Below are 15,844 nucleotides of genomic sequence, written 5' to 3' on the forward strand. Positions count from 1 at the left end.
CCCACCTCCGGCTGTTGGCAGCAGCGGTGAGGAAGAGAGCCTTGGAGTAATTGAGTCGCAGGGCTGAGTGGGGAGGAAGCAGGAGCAAGAAGGTGTGGCTGCTGCTCCCCGGGGAGCCCTGCAGTGCTGAGGAATGGGGAGGGCAGGGGTGAGGGCCCGGGGGCAGCTTGAGGTGACGGGGAAGGCCAATCCTGAGTGGGTGTCTGTACACACTTGAGGCCAGAAACTGCTCCTGCCCTGGGCTGGGGGTGGGGGGTGGAGCCTGACCGCTATTTACAGTGTCTCCTGGGTGCCAGGTCTCCTGTGCTGGGCTTCCTGGCTGGCAGTGCTTCCTGGCCTCTCCTGGGGACCATCTCCATATGGTGGGGGGGGGGAGTGGGAGGAGAGTCTGGGGGGAATGGATGGTGTCCAAGGCCCGCCCTCCTGGCAGGATGATGGGGGCTGCTAATAGAACCACTCTGGGCTCTACTTCCCTTCTCCGTCCGGGCCCAGTCAGGGTGCACGGGGGGCCTAAGGAAGAGTCACCTGACCCTCCCTGAAGCACAACATCTGCCCAGTTAAATCCTCGTGGCCAGGAGGGCAGGCCCAGTGAGGCAGACACTATGGCAGGTGCAGCAAGGAAGGAACCAGTCTGTGGTGGCCCTACCTGGCCCAGCGGCTGCCATGGCAGAGGGCCTCTGGGCCAGAGCACCAAGGCTGTGGCTCCCAGTCCCTGTGAGGTCCCGGGGGGGGGGGGGAGATGTGGGTCCCGTGTAAACATCCAGGACTCCTCTGCCCTCCAGCTCCAGGCGAGGCTGAGACCATCCAGCTGTCCATTCACTCAACAAGCCATCAAGCTTGTCTGCCGGGCGCTGTTCTGGGTCCCGGGGACATAACAGGGATCTAAGACCAAAATCCCTTCAGTTTATAGGACATAATATGAGATTGGTATATAAATGTTATATTTGAAAGTGACAGGGCTCCAGAAATTACGCAGAGCAGGGAAGAGGGTAGAGGGCCCAGGGAAGGGCTTGGAGGGAATGTGTGACATTTGAACAGAGACGTGAGGTGGGGAGAGAAGAGCCTACAGGAAAGCCTTTCCGGCAGAGGGACAGCACAGGCCAAAGCCCAGAGGCAGGGGTGAGCTGTTGTGTCTGGGAACCGGGAGATGCTCAGAGAGGTCACAGGGTAGGGGTGGGGGGCTTCAGTTGTTGGTGGGAGTGAGATGGGGCCCGGGGATTTGAGCAGAGCAGTGAGGGGTCACGGTACCTCCTGTTTGGAGCCCACCCTTCCCACTGTTGTCGCCGCTGCTGTTGCTGCTGCTAAGGGAGCAGAATAAGCCACCGGCGCCGGGAGGGTGGTGGGGTCCTCGTGGTCATCAGGCACACAGGCTGGGCAGGGTGCAGGTGCCAGAGGTGGTGAGAAGCAGGCTGGTCCTGGAGGCATTTGAAGGTGGAGCTGAAAGGCTTTGCTGACAGACGAGTGGTAGCAGGGTGTAAGAGAAAGAGAGGAGGTCAAAGATAACGACAAGGTCAAAGGTTTTGTCCTGAGCATCTGGAGATCTGAATGATTGTTCACTGTGGTGGGAAACGGAGGAGTGGGTCTTGTGTTTGGGGGGGGCGGTGGGGAGCTCAGTGGTAGCACGTTAAGTTTGAGACGGCTAAGGACTAGTGGAAGTGTTGAGGAGACAGCTGGCAGTTGGGATATGAGATACTTGAGGACTGGAGAGAGAAAGTTGGGAGTCCCTGGCACATACACATGCTTTAAAGCCAAAAGACTGGACAAAAGTGGTCCAGGGCCGAGCTAGGCACAAACACACACACATGGAAAGGTCTCTGGCTCCTGTGCCCATCCCCTGAGCTTGGCCTTGATGTCTGCAGAAGGTTTCTATCATCTATTCTATCAAGAAAAGCACTTCTCCGTGTTCCAGAAAGCAACCTCCATCCTGTTCTCACTGTTGGTTGGGATAAGGGCTCTCAGCTTGTCCATGCTTCTCAGTCTAGGCGTGGTCCCTTTGACACTGCTGGACCAACCACAGCAGGAGTACCCGCTGGCCGGGGCAGGCACCTGGCCCATCCAGGCCAATGAGATCCCTTTCCAGGTCCTTTGACAGTGAGTGGCCTTGTGTCTGGAGCAGAGATGCAGGGACACAGAGGCCTGGAGGCTTCTAGTAGCCAAGTACCAAGCCATGTAGAAGAAGCCATTTGGGTGTGAGAGGTGGAGAACGGTCTGAGAACACATTTTCTGGTCATTTTTTGTCCCCTTCTCTTCCTGTGGTTTAGTTTAGGGGCAGATAAATCCCTTTGCCTGAGCCAGTTCGATCAAGAGAAATTTAATCTCAACAGTCAGATGGAGGGAGGAGGCAGCAACAGGGGAACCTGGGGAGGTTCGGAACATAAGGGAAACACGCTGATTCTCCTAAGCCCTGGAAAGGCTACCCCAAGCCAGGCCCACGAGGAGCATGTGACAAAGTGATTACTGAGGCCAGGACCAGATGCAGTACCGATTGGGGTCAGTACTGATTGAGATACTGTTGGGGAGCTGATACTACTGAGTCCATCATTTAAATATATTTAAATCATCATTTAAATATCTACATATAAGGCCTATATTGGTTCACTTGGACTCTCCACAGAGATTTGACTGTTAGTTTCCCTGTTTGTTGATTTCCTCCACTAAGAATCTCAGGGAAACAATGAATGTATGCAGCAGCCAAGGTGGTTGGTTTTGGGTTTGTGGTTCAGGGCCTCTCCCTTCCCATTGTATTCTGGGTATGCCTTGTATGCCTCTACAAGGTCCCTTGTTCAGTGCCCCGTAGCATCCCTGCCAGAGGATAAACCAGACTACGCACAACTGTGGGGCAGGATCCAGTGGGCATCTCTGCTCAGGGCAGGGCACCCACCAGGGCTTAGCGAGTGTTACCCTCATACTTACTTATCGCATAGGAAGGAGTTACAGCGATTGAGCCACGGCTGGTGCTTTATTTACGTTAGGTAAGAGAGATTGGGCCAAGTGATCACAGTGCACGTCTGCTTCCAGTTCTCCCAGGAAGGACAGAAAAGATAACCAGAAAAGAATGAGGAAGGGGTGCCTTCAGAGAGCCAGAACTTGCGACGAATCCCCAAAAGGCAGAAGGCAGGTGGGATCACCCTGAAGGAGGAATCTGGGGAACCCACAGCTCAAAGGGGCATAGGAAGTGCCACAGCTTTCAGACTTGGGTGAGTGGCAACAGATAGCAGAAGGGGTACGGGACTAGAAATACCTGGGGGAGGGCCACCCCCACCCTCTGTCTTTGCACAAAGGTCCCCAACCCATTCCAGAGCTAAGTTAGGGCATGTGGACCTAAGAGACCAAGCAGTCCCTGGGGTGACTGGTGATGTCAAAGCACAGGGAGCCTAGTCCCAGAAGACGAACCACAGGTACACCCTACACGTCAGCCATCCTACTCTGCCATACGCTCCCTGCAGGGGTAGGTCTACGCGCACTTTACACGCAGACACGGATCCATGCCTGAGAGCCACCCAACTTTTGAGGAAAACCAACATTGAAGAGAAGCATAAAGCTCAGTGAAATGAAGAAGGAACACCCGAATCCATAGAGTCACTAAGACAAACAAAAGAAAAAGTGTAGAACAGGAAAAGTATAATAAATATTCTCAGAGATCCAAGAGGACATCATATGCACGCAAAAGAATCAACGATCTTGGAAGAGAAACTATAATTGCTGAAACAGAGAACATGTCGTAGATGGGTTGAATAGCAGAATGGTTACCTGAATAAAGCAAATTAACGAGCTTGACTCGGTAGCCTAGAATTTCTATCAAGTCATATATAATGAAAGAGAAAGAGATGAAAATATGAAAAAGAATAGGGTCATGGGGCAGTTACAGACTTGCAACTCAAAAGAGTAAGCAGGCATTGAGAGAACAGAGAGGAGGAAATACTCATTAATAGAAACCATTGTGAGAGTCATTTCGTTTAATCTTCCCAGCAATGCAGTGAGGAAGCCTGGGGAGAACGAAGTGGGGCTTCTCCAGGGCCCTGCATCTACGAGGAAGATCTGCTCCTGGTTCAGCCTGACCCCAGAGCTAGGGGCCATGCTAACTGAGGCACACTGGCTACTCCCTGAAAGCTTATGTGGTGGAACAGTGTCTCTCCAAGGATGGCCCGTGGGATAGTAGTGCGTGTCATGTGACAAGCGATTCTGTGGTCAGATACGTTTGAGAAGTACCAGTCAGATGAGGTTAAACAAATTTTGTTTTTGTGACGGTTGGGAACACTTTTTGCCTCTCCAGGTCTTGATTTTCTCATCCGTTCAATGGGAATCATAATTCCATCCCTGGCTGTCTTCCAGGCTTCAGGGGCCAAAGAAAACATTGGATGTGACACTACATGTGTGGTCATATGAATATGAAATACCTGGTTTCGTGTGAGTCCCGTCACTAAATGCTTTGTCTACTTGTGCTTCAGGCTGTGATAGGCAGCTCTATAGACTCAACTTCTCATATATGATTTGGAAATTTGGACCCCAGAGTCTGCTCTTTTGGTAAAAATGTTTGTGTTGAGCGGCGACCAGGGTTCTCACTCCAGGGCTGTGTGTGGCTGTCCTCGAGCCTTGGTCCTTGGGTATAGCACAGGACAGCCAGAGTTTGTGTGTCCTGTGTGGGGTTGTTCCGTGCGCCTCCCACCCCTCAGGGTGCTGCCCAGTGTCTTTTATATGTTCAAGTCTGGGGGGGCTGAGGGCTGAGGAAAGAGCCTTGGCCAAGGAGTTGAGAGGCCTGGGCACTTGTCCCCACTATGCCACTGTGTGACTTCACAGCCCCTGGCTGGGCCTCACTTGTCTCCTCTGTGAAATGGGAGCTGGGAGGAAATCACTGCAGTCCTAATCTGGTCATGTAGCAGCTAAAGAGGTCTTTACAAGGAAAAGGGCAGGGCAGGAGGGGAGAGGTAAGGAGAGGAGAGAGGACAAATGCTTCATTGTCCTCGGAATAAAGCCTTGAATGAATGAATGAATGAATGAATGAATGAACAAACCCTTACCTTGACCTTCTGGCCCCTGCCTGGCCCTGCCAAGGCTCAGCTCTCTCCAGGGTCCATTATACGGGCTCACCTTCTGTCCCCACCCAGCCCCAACTGCTCTCTCCAGGTCCCACTCTTCTATCCTGGAGCTACTTAGTCAAATCCCCTTCACATCCTCTTTGCCTTCAGACCTGGTCTTGGAAATGTTCAAGCTCTCTCTGGGAAACCTGTTCTGGGCTTTGGGTTTGGGATGGTGCGCTTTGCAGTATGTCTTCCACCACCAACGTTGGCCTGCCCCATCATAGCTGCCTCAAGGTCTGTCTCCCCCTCTAGAACATACACTCCTTGAGGCCAGTTGCTGTGTGTGCCACGTTTAATGCTGTATCTTCCAGGCATAGAGCAGACACTCAGTAAAATATATGTTGAATGAGTAAATGCATGAATGAGGCTCAGCTTCCTTCTAACTCTGAAATCCTACGTCTCTCTGGATTGAAGGAAGGTTCAAAAACCACTTTTCCTCCCCTGGGTCTAGCTAACAGACTCCTCTGGCCCCTGACCCCTCTTCCATGATGGCCTCGCAAGTCCTCTGAGAAGGGGAAATGTTTGAGTGTTGCCAAGGGCCGTCATGGGACACGTGCTCAGGTTAGAATCCCTTGCTTCTTGGTTTGTAGTCATGAATGGGGATAGTAACAGAGGTGCGAGGATTAAACAATATCATGCATGTGAGTGCCTAGGAGAGCGCCTGCATAGTAAACACTCAAGAAGTTGCTACTATTATTAGTTCTCAATTCCCTTGCTTAACTGAGCTCAGAGAGAGGGATGGAGGCAAGGGCGGGTTTCAGATCTAGGATTTCCAACCCCAAGCCCAGGGCTTTGGCTTCTCCCCTGCTGCTTCCCATCTCAGACCCCAAGGTTTTAACTCCCAGGCCATTCATCCACATCTAGCTGACGCAGGGCATCTGTAATAAGCATACCTCTCTGAGCTGCCAGAGGCCACCACAAGAGCTGAGACACCAACACCAAAGTGTCCTGAATGGAAATTCCCCAAGACACCCTTGGGCCCTGGGCTTGAGTTCAAACAAAGAAATGCTTATGTTCAAACTTCTTTACAGATCAGCAGCAAGGATGTGACTTCAGAGCACTTAGCATCAGTGTCATAAAACATGAGGATTGATGACCCTGTGTGACTGGGGTGAATGCCAGGGAGAACAAGCAGACTCTGAGTTGGCCAACAATGCTTCCTGTGTATATTTTGTGCACAGGGCCCCAGCCTAGATTCAACATGATATACTAGTTAACATGTGCATGGAGCCCCTTAGCATATACAACACTCTCACTTACATGGGTACACCTGATTATCACAACAATACAAGGGGGTGGGCCAAGGGTTAAGGAGTGTTTCCCCCACTATGGACATAAGGAAACCAAGGCCCAAGGAGGTGAGAAGCAACATAGCTTAGGGCACAGAGCCTTTGATCTCCTGACTTCCCGTTACCCGGTCCTCTTGCCAACACAGAGAGGTGGGAAAGCCAAGTTCAGCCAAGAAAAATACATTTACCCAAAGAAACTCACAGACTCACATGGTGGACATTGTACAAACTGTAAGTGTCTGCAGGGAAGTTGCTGAGAAGAACTATAGTTGGCCTCATTCAGTCCTGTCATTCTGGGGCTGGTTGGTTCCTCTGGACTGGACCTGTATAAGGGTAAGAAAAGACATAGGAAGAGATTAGAAGTCCTCCAAATGAGAGAGGCAATAGGAATCTTCTATCACAGGGACCTAAGAAGTGAGATAAGGGGCTCTGAAGACAAGGTGGCCTCAAGTGTCCCTCTTTCCATTACCTGTTCACTATTCCTAGACTCTTATAAACCCTTGGAGTTAATATCCAAATTAGATGGGGATTTGGATATGCCTTGGGTGCAGATGGAGGCATGCAGAGATATCCTCTCTTCCTGACCAAGGTGTAAACAAACAAGGTCACTGGGCAAGCAAAAGAGAGTTTTCCATAAGTAGGCAGTGAGGGGCCCACTACCACAGTAAGAATTGGAGAATGGTCCACATAACAAGCAGCTCACTTTTCTCATGCCTTCCAAATCTTTCCAGACCATGAGAACCATGGGAGGCTGAACTGCTCAATTAAGGCACATGAAGTTCCTTTCCTTCCAGAGATCACTGGTCCTGATTCTAGGATTTTCAAGATGAGGCAAGATCCCATGATGCATGTAAGGGGCAAAAACTTATTCCCAGAAGTTGATTCTGACCTCGGACACTTCATCTCTTTAGTACTTCTTGTGGAATGTATCTACTGATGATAAATTTTTTCAGTTTCTGTTTAATTCAGAATGCCTCAATTTGCCCTTCTTTTTTGAAAGACATTTTTGCTGGGTATAGAATTATAGGTTGGCCAGTGATTTCTCTTTGAGCACTTTGAAAAAATGTTATTCCATTGTGTTCTGGCTTCTATGGCTTTTGTCACAAAGTCTACCATCATTTGTATTATGTCCCTGAATGTCTCTTTCCTCTGGATGCCTTTGAGATTTTCTATTTACCATTAGTTTTCAGCAGTTTGACCATGATATACCTAGCTGTGGCTTTCTTTGTATTTATCCCCACCTTGGTTTTGTTGAGCTTGTTGAAAATGTGGCTTGATATCTTTCATCTGTTTTGGAAATTTTTCTGCCATTGCTTCTTCAAATTCTGATTCTGTCCCTTGCTCTCTCTTTGCTTCTTCTGGGGCTCCAATTACACCTTTGTTGGGCTCATTTACACATCTTCCTTATCTTCTTTTCTGTTTTTTTTTTCCCCTTTGATATTCACTTATAATCCATTCACATTTACTGTAATTATTGATGTGGTTGGATTTCCATGTGCCATTTTGCTACTTGTTTTCTATTTGTCTCTTTTTTGTTCTCTGCTCCTCCTTTACTGATATCTGTTGTGTTAAATATATATATTTTTAGGTACCATTTAAATTCCTCTGTTGATTTTTAACACTGCATTATTTTGACTTACTTGCCTATTGGATCCTTTAGGGGTTACAATGTACACTTTAATTCATAACAATTTACTTCAGAGTAATATTAACTTAATTCCAGTAAAATATAAAAACTTTCCTCCACCATATTGTCTTTTTTCTCTTCTCCTATATGCTATTATCATCACATATATTACATTCATATATGTTATAAGCCAAAGCATACAGTGCTATAATTATTGGCTTATGCAAACATATCTTTCAAAGAAATTAAGGGCTGAAATAAGAAAAAAAACTGTATTCAGTCTTTTAAATTTATCCAAATAATTTAAATTGCTGCCATGCTTCTTTTTTTTTTTCTATGGATTTGAATTACTTCATTTCAGCCTGAAGGACTTCCTTTAGTACTTCTTGTAAGGCAGGTCTGCTAGCAATGAATTCTCCTTGTTTATCTGGGAATGTCTCTATTTTGTCTTCATTTTTGAAGGATGGTTTCAGCTAAACAAAGAATTTTTGGCTGGGGCTCCTGGGTGGCTGTCAGTTAAGAGCCCGACTTCGGCTCAGGTCATGATCTCGCAGTTCACGATTTCAAGCCTTGAGTCAGGCACTGTGCTGACAGCTCAGAGCCTGGAGCCTGCTTCAGATTCTGTGTCTCCCTCTCTCTCTCTGCCCCTCCCCTGCTTGTACTCTGTCATTCTTTCAAAGATAATGAACATAAAAAAAGAAAAGATAAGAAAAAGAAAAATAAATTAAAAAAGAGAATTTTTGGCTGATAGGTTTTTTTTTTCCTTTCAGCACCTTGAGTATGTTATTCTACTGCTTTCCAGCTGTTTCCATTATTTCTGATGAGAAGACAGCTATTAATCATATTGTTCCCTGTATGTGATGTGTCATTTTTCTCTTGCTGCTTTCAAGATTTTCTCTTTGTCTTTGTATTTCAACTGTTTGATTGTGATGTGGATAGGTGGGGATATCTTCATGCTTTTCATATTTGGAGTTCTTTCAGCTTTTTGGATCTGGATATTTATGCTTTTCATCAAATTTGGGAATTTTGGGCTATTATTTCTTCAAAATTTTTTTTCTTTTTCTTTTTCTTTGTCTTTTTTTTTTTTTTTTTTTTTTTTTTTTTTTTTTTTTTTTTTTTTTTGCTTCTCTCTCTCTCTTTTATTCTTCTGGGAATTTCATCACATATATATTGATATGTTTAATGTTGGCCTAAAGGTATCTGAGACTCATTTCCATTTTCTTCAATGTTTTTTCTCTCTTTTCTTCATATTGGATAATTTCTATTCATCTATCTTCAAGTTTACTGACACTTTCTTCTGCTAGCTCAAGTCTGCTGTTGAGTCCTTCTAATGAGTTTTATTTAAAAAATTTTTGCAGGGGCACCTGGGTGTCTCAGTCAGTTGAGCATCCGACTTCAGCTCAGGTCATGATCTCATGGTTTGTGGGTTTGAGCCCCGTATTGGGCTCTGTGCTGACAACTCAGAGCCTGGAGCCTGCTTCGGATTCTGTCTCCTTCTCTCTCTGCCCCTCCCCCACTTGTGCTCTGTCTCTGTCTGTCTCTCAAAAATATATAAATGTAAAAAAAAATTTTTAATTTGTTAAATGTTTATTTATTTTTTTAAATTTGTTTTAATGTTTATTTTTGAGAGAGAGAGACAGAGTGTGAGCAGGGGAGGTGCAGAGAGAGAAGGAGACACAGAATCTGAAGCAGGCTCCTGGCTCTGAGCTGTCACACAGAGCCCAATGTGGGGCTTGAACTCATGGACCATGAGATCATGACCTGAGCTGAAGTTGGACACTCAACTGACTGAGCCACCCAGGCATGCCTAATGTTTATTTTTGAGGAGAGAGAGAGAGAGAGAGAGAGAGAGCGCGCACAAGTGGGGGAGGGGAAGAGAAAGAGAGAGACAGAATCTGAAGCAGGCACCAGGCTCTGAGTTGTCAGCACAGATCCTGATGCGGGGCTCAAACCCATGAATCTCAAGATCATGACCTGAGCTGAAGTAGGACATTTAACTGACTGAGCAACCCAGGCACCCCCCTTCTAATGAATTTTAAAATTTCAGTTATTTCATTTTCCATCTTCAGAATTTTCATCCAGTTTTTTTATGTTTTCTGCCACTACATTGAGATTCTTCATCCACTAAGTCATCAGTCACACTTTCCTTTATGTCTTTAAAAATGACTTTCTTTAGTTCTTTGAATATATTCATAATACCTGCTTTGAAGTCTTTATCTGCTAAATTCAACATCTAGCAATGCTCAGAGATAGCTTCTATTGGCTATTTTTTTTTCCCTTAAGCATGAGTCACATTTTCTTCTTTCGTGGCATGCCTTGAAATTTTTTATTGAGCCCTTTCACGAAGATGGCGCCGAAGGTGAAGAAGGAAGCCCCTGCCCCTCCCAAAGCCAAAGCCAAAGCCAAAACCAAAGCCAAAGCAAAGGCTTTGAAGTCCAAGAAAGCAGTGCTGAAAGGCATCCGCAGTCATAAAAAAAAGATCCACATGTCACCTACATTCTGATGGCCCAAGATATTGTGTCTCTGAAGGCAGCCCAAATATCCTTGAAAGAGCGCCTCCAGGAGAAACAAGCTTGACCACTGTGCCATCATCAAGTTCCCCCTGACTACCAAGTCAGCCATGAAGAAAATAGAAGACAACAACATTCTTGTGTTCATTGTGGATGTCAAGGCCAACATGCGCCAGATCAAACAGGCTGTGAAGAAGCTCTATGACATTGACGTGGCCAAGGTCAACACTCTGATCAGGCCTGGTCGAGAAAAGAAAGCATATGTTCAACTGGCTCCTGACTATGATGCTTTGGATGTTGCCCACAAAATTGGGATCATCTAAACTGAGTCCAGCTGGCTAACTCTAAATATAAATGTTTTAAACATTAAAAAAAAAAAAAGAGGAGTGCCTGCATGGCTTAGTAGGTTGGGCGGCCAACTACATACAGCTCAGGTCATGATCTCGTAGTCTATGAGTTCTAGCCCTGCATTGGGCTCTGTGCTGACAGCTCAGAGCCTGGAGCCTGCTTCCAATTCTGTGTCTCCCTCTCTCTCTGCCCCTTCCCTGCTTGCTCTCTCTTTCTCTCTCTCAAAGATAATAAACATTAAAAATTTAAAAAAAAATAAAAAGAAAAAAGAAGTTTTTTATTGAATAATGGGTCAGACACATGTGCAGCTTCATGTGGTGGACAGTGCTTCTCCTGCATGTCACCGTTGTCATCAGTGTTAAAGGCAGTAAGAGATAGATATGGGTTCCAGTTTGTTCTCACTTTTTCTCCCTTCGTATCCAGCCTTTTCCCCTATATTCTGGTCTTGCTGACCTACAGCAACTTCAGGCATATGTGGAGGCAACAGCCTTCCATAGACTTCTTACCCCACTCCCCCAATTGTGTAAGGTCTCATTCTTATAATAAAGCCTTTATTCTATATCTCTCATAGTGGTTCTGCTTCCCCGATCAACCATAATGGGGCAAGATCCCAATTCTCTGTTAAAATTTAAACTTCATCTTTGGATTCATTTGGTCCATTTCCTTTTCTATTTTTGGAAATATACTAATTGTAGTTATTTTGAAGTCCTTATCTGCTAACTCCAAAATCTGGGTCATCTCTGTAGGCTTCTATTAAGTGCATGATAAGCCACTTTTCCTTCTTCATATGTCTAGCAATTTTTTATTGCATGCTGAATGATGTGTTTGTTATGCATGTGAATGGTAAGTTGTAGAGGCTCTGGGTTACCTTCTCTCCCTCAAAAGAGTGTTGAGTTTTGTTCAGGAGTTAACCTCCTGGCAAATCACACTCCTCTTGTCCAAGCTTGCTTTTAGGCTTTGTTAACATACGCCTGTTTCAGCTTTTTTCTTATTTATGAAGTGTAGCCGTTCTCTTGAGGAATTACCTTAATCCTAAACTATGGCTTTTCTGGGACCTCAACAGAAAGCCTAAGTTGTTCACCAGTGTTTGGCTGGGCTCAACCCTTGATATTTTCTCACAGTTCTAGGAGATTTCAGTCCCCCCAACCGCTATTTTCTGTAAGCCCTCCCGGAGTCTCTCTCTGCTCATGAACAGCCTAACAATTGACCCGAGGGATATTTTCATAGATTTTGGGGGCTGCTCCTTTTCTGTGCCTCCCTCATTTCCAGACTCCTGCCCTCTCAAATTATGGCCACCTTGGCAGTCTCGAAGTCTTATCTCTATCTCCTGAATCCAGTGTGACCAACAGTGCTAGGATGTTCTGCTGCTCAGCATTTTGGAAAATATGCTCAGAAATAAAGAAGAAATGAATGTGGGGATCATTTAGTGTGATTCTCAAGGATCATTACCCTATGTTAATTGATGTCCAGTGTCTACATATAGTTGCTTTACATGTTTTGTCTAGACTTTACAGTTGTTTTCATTGGTAAGGTAAGTCTGATGCCAGCTACTCATCGTAACTGGAATCTTCCTTTTCTGCATTCACAGGGGCTGAGAGAGGTGATGTCATTTGTATGGTTAAAAACACAGATGTGGGGCGCCTGGGTGGCTCAGTTGGTTAAGCGTCCGACTTCGGCTCAGGTCATGATCTCGCGGTCCGTGAGTTCGAGCCCCGCGTCAGGCTCTGGGCTGATGGCTCGGAGCCTGGAGCCTGTTTCCGATTCTGTGTCTCCCTCTCTCTCTGCCCCTCCCCTGCTCACACTCTGTCTCTCTCTCTCTCCTTCAAAAATAAATAAACATTAAAAAAATTAAAGACAAATAAAAACACGGATGTATTTAAACTCACCTATGTTCCTGCTTGGTCTCTGAGTGTCAACAGGATGTACGATGAATCCTTTCTTTGTGATAACAACAGAAGCTTCATCCCCTGTTGGATACCTCAAATGGGTGAAAGGCACTGTTCTAAGTGCTTTACATGCACTAATTTATGTTACCCTCATACTCACTCTGTGATATATGTATTATCATTCCCATTTATAGTTACAGAACTGAGTCTTGTTGAGGCTAAGTTACTTGCCCAAGGTCACATGTCTAATAAGTAGAAAAGCCAGGATTTGAATCTAGACAGTCTGTTTTCAAAGCCTGCACTATTTTTTTAATTTTTTTTAAACATTTATTTATTTTCGAGACAGAGAGAGAGAGAGAGCATGAACAGGGGAGGGTCAGAGAAAGAGGGAGACACAGAATCCGAAACAGGCTCCAGGCTCTGAGCTGTCAGCACAGAGCCCGACCCGGGGCTCGAACCCACAGACTGCGAGGTCATGACCTGAGCCGAAGTCGGATGCTTAACCGACTGAGCCACCCAGGCGCCCCAAAGCCTGCACTATTAACCACCATGCTACACTGCCATTTAAAAATGATCTCAGTATTTCTTTTGAGAGAGGCAGAGAGAGAGAGAGAGAGAGAGAGACCTACCCAAGCAGGCTCCACACTGTCAGTACAGAGCCTGATGTGGGGCTCAAGCTCACAAACCATGAGATCATGACCTGAGTTGAAATCAAGAGTCAGATACTTAACAGACTGAGCCACCCAGGCACCCCTCAATATTTTTTTAGATTTTGTTAAAAATGTAAGTTATGACAAAATCATTGTTTGAGCAGACTATTAAAATCTATAGTTTTTCCTCCCAGGCTGCATTTGGAACATACAGAATCTGTCAGCTTCCTTCATTTCTCTCAGTGAGGTTCCCTCCTTTCTGCCACTACCTGGGTGCAGGCTACCTTCATCTTTCACCCCAGCTCTTCCCTGTTATCATCATGGGCTTCTCTGCCTCCAGGCTTCAGAGTACATTCAAACCCCAGCTCTGCCTCTTACCAATGTTGAGCACTTGGTGTACATTTCTGAAGCCTCAATTTCTCCTCAGCTTCATGGAACAGAAAACCTAAGTAATGGTGATTTATTTATTTTTTTAATATGCTCTGAAGGCAGTGTCACAGAGAGATGGGTGGTGTGCCTCACAACCCCTGCCTCCCCATCCACCTCCTGTGCTGACCACATTGGCTTTTTGAGGTCCCTGCCTTGCCTGATGTCTGCCTGTTCCTTGCCAGTTGCCAGTCTTGTGACTGGGAGCTTCCTTCTAAAGGTTTAATCCCCAACTGAGGGCTCCAGCTGTTTGTTCTGCCCTTCTCCTCCCCACCTCCAGGTTGCTCCACCCTCCAGCCCAATGACTGGGCTGTTTTTCTTGGCCCCAGTCCTCACCATACATACATACATACATACCACATCTTCTTTATCCATTCGTTGTCAATGGACATTTGGGCTCTTTCCATACTTTGGCTATTGTCAATAGTGCTGCTATAAACATGGGGGTGCATGTGCCCCTTCGAAACAGCACACATGTATCCCTTGGATAAATACCTACTAGTGCAATTGCTGGGTCATAGGGTAGTTCTATTTTTAATTTTTTGAGGAACCTCCATACTGTTTTCCAGAGTGGCCGCACCAGTTTGCATTCCCACCAGCATTGCAAAAGAGATCCTCTTTCAGCGCATCCTCACCAACATCTGTTGTTGCCCGAGTTGTTAATGTTAGCCATTCTGACAGGTGTGAGGTGGTATCTCATTGTCCTTTTGATTTGCATTTCCCTGATGATGAGTGATGTTGAGCATTTTTTCATGTGTCGGTTGGCCATCTGGATGTCTTCTTTGGAGAAGTGTCTATTCATGTCTTTTGCCCATTTCTTCACTGGATTATTCATTTTTTGGGTGTTGAGTTTGATAAGTTCTTTGTAGATTTTGGATACTAACCCTTTATCTTATATGTCATTTGTAAGTATCTTCTTCCATTCTGTTGGTTGCCTTTTAGTTTTGCTGATTGTTTCCTTCATAAGTAATGGTGATTTAAATGAGACCAGGGTTTAGTTTTGTCAAGCAATGAAAAATCCAGAGGTAGGGAGTTGTTAGGTTTAGTTTGGCAACTCAAGTCATAATTTAGGAACCTGTGTCCTTCTCTCATGGCTTCAGGTACAGCCATCATAAACCATTCCAGAAAAGACTGAGGAGAAATGGCAAAAAGGCATATGCCAGCTGAGTCTGTCTTACTTTCTTTAAGGTAGTTTCCTAGAAATCACCCAATGATTTCTGCTTATATCTCATTGGCCCAGACTGTGTCATATGGCCATCTCTAGCCACAAAGGAAGCTGGGAAATGCTTTTCTTTTTTTTAGCAGAACACATTGTTGCCCCCCACAAAATGAGGATTCTGCTAGAGAGAAAGAAAGGAAGAACAGATCCTAAGTCTATGCAACCAGAATTCTCTGTCATAGGTGTAAATGGTCTCATTTCCTCCATAATTAGGGTTGACATGAGGATGATAATTCTTTTAAAGCATCTAGCAGATACCTGGCTCAGACAACGGCAGTGAATATTCTCAGCCTTGAGGAACTTTCCTAATAGCCCATCTAAGAAAGATCTTCACAAAAAACGGACTATGTAGAACGCTCATCAGGACCACCCACAGAGTAAGGGCTCAATAAATATTTGTGGCATTGACTTGTCTAAGACCCACTCAAGGAGAGAGCATCAGTAAAGGTTGGTAAGACACAGTCTAAAGCCTTTTTAAAGTCCTGCATTGGAGGAAGTCGACTCTCTTGACTTGATATCACTTTACTCAGTCGGTAGGGTGATAAGACTGTGGGCCTTGGGCCTAGATACTACAAAGAGACAGACATGGTAGCTTGTCTGTCCCAAACTACCCCTTACTTTGTCCCTCATTAGAGAGCTCTGGTTCTGGCCCCAGGTTCAAGTGTCTCCCTTCCTCCTTTAGCTACCTCCTTTAGCTCCTTTAGATCAGGTGCTATAGCAATGAGACTCTCAAAACTCAATGGCCTAAGGACAAAGAAGTTTATTTCTCTCTCCTGTGACCATCCTGAGGTGGGTGTGCAGGTTGGTGAAT

At 45.7% G+C, this 15,844-nt stretch overlaps 1 pseudogene; it reads left to right on the top strand.

The window, feature by feature from the left end:
- The first annotated feature begins 10,196 nt into the window (after positions 1–10,196).
- LOC125937485 (60S ribosomal protein L23a-like) lies at positions 10,197–11,019 on the top strand (annotated as a pseudogene).
- The last annotated feature ends 4,825 nt before the right edge of the window (positions 11,020–15,844 follow it).

Source organism: Panthera uncia, assembly GCF_023721935.1.
Source record: "Panthera uncia isolate 11264 chromosome A3 unlocalized genomic scaffold, Puncia_PCG_1.0 HiC_scaffold_12, whole genome shotgun sequence".
NCBI classification, from domain to species: Eukaryota; Metazoa; Chordata; class Mammalia; order Carnivora; family Felidae; genus Panthera; species Panthera uncia.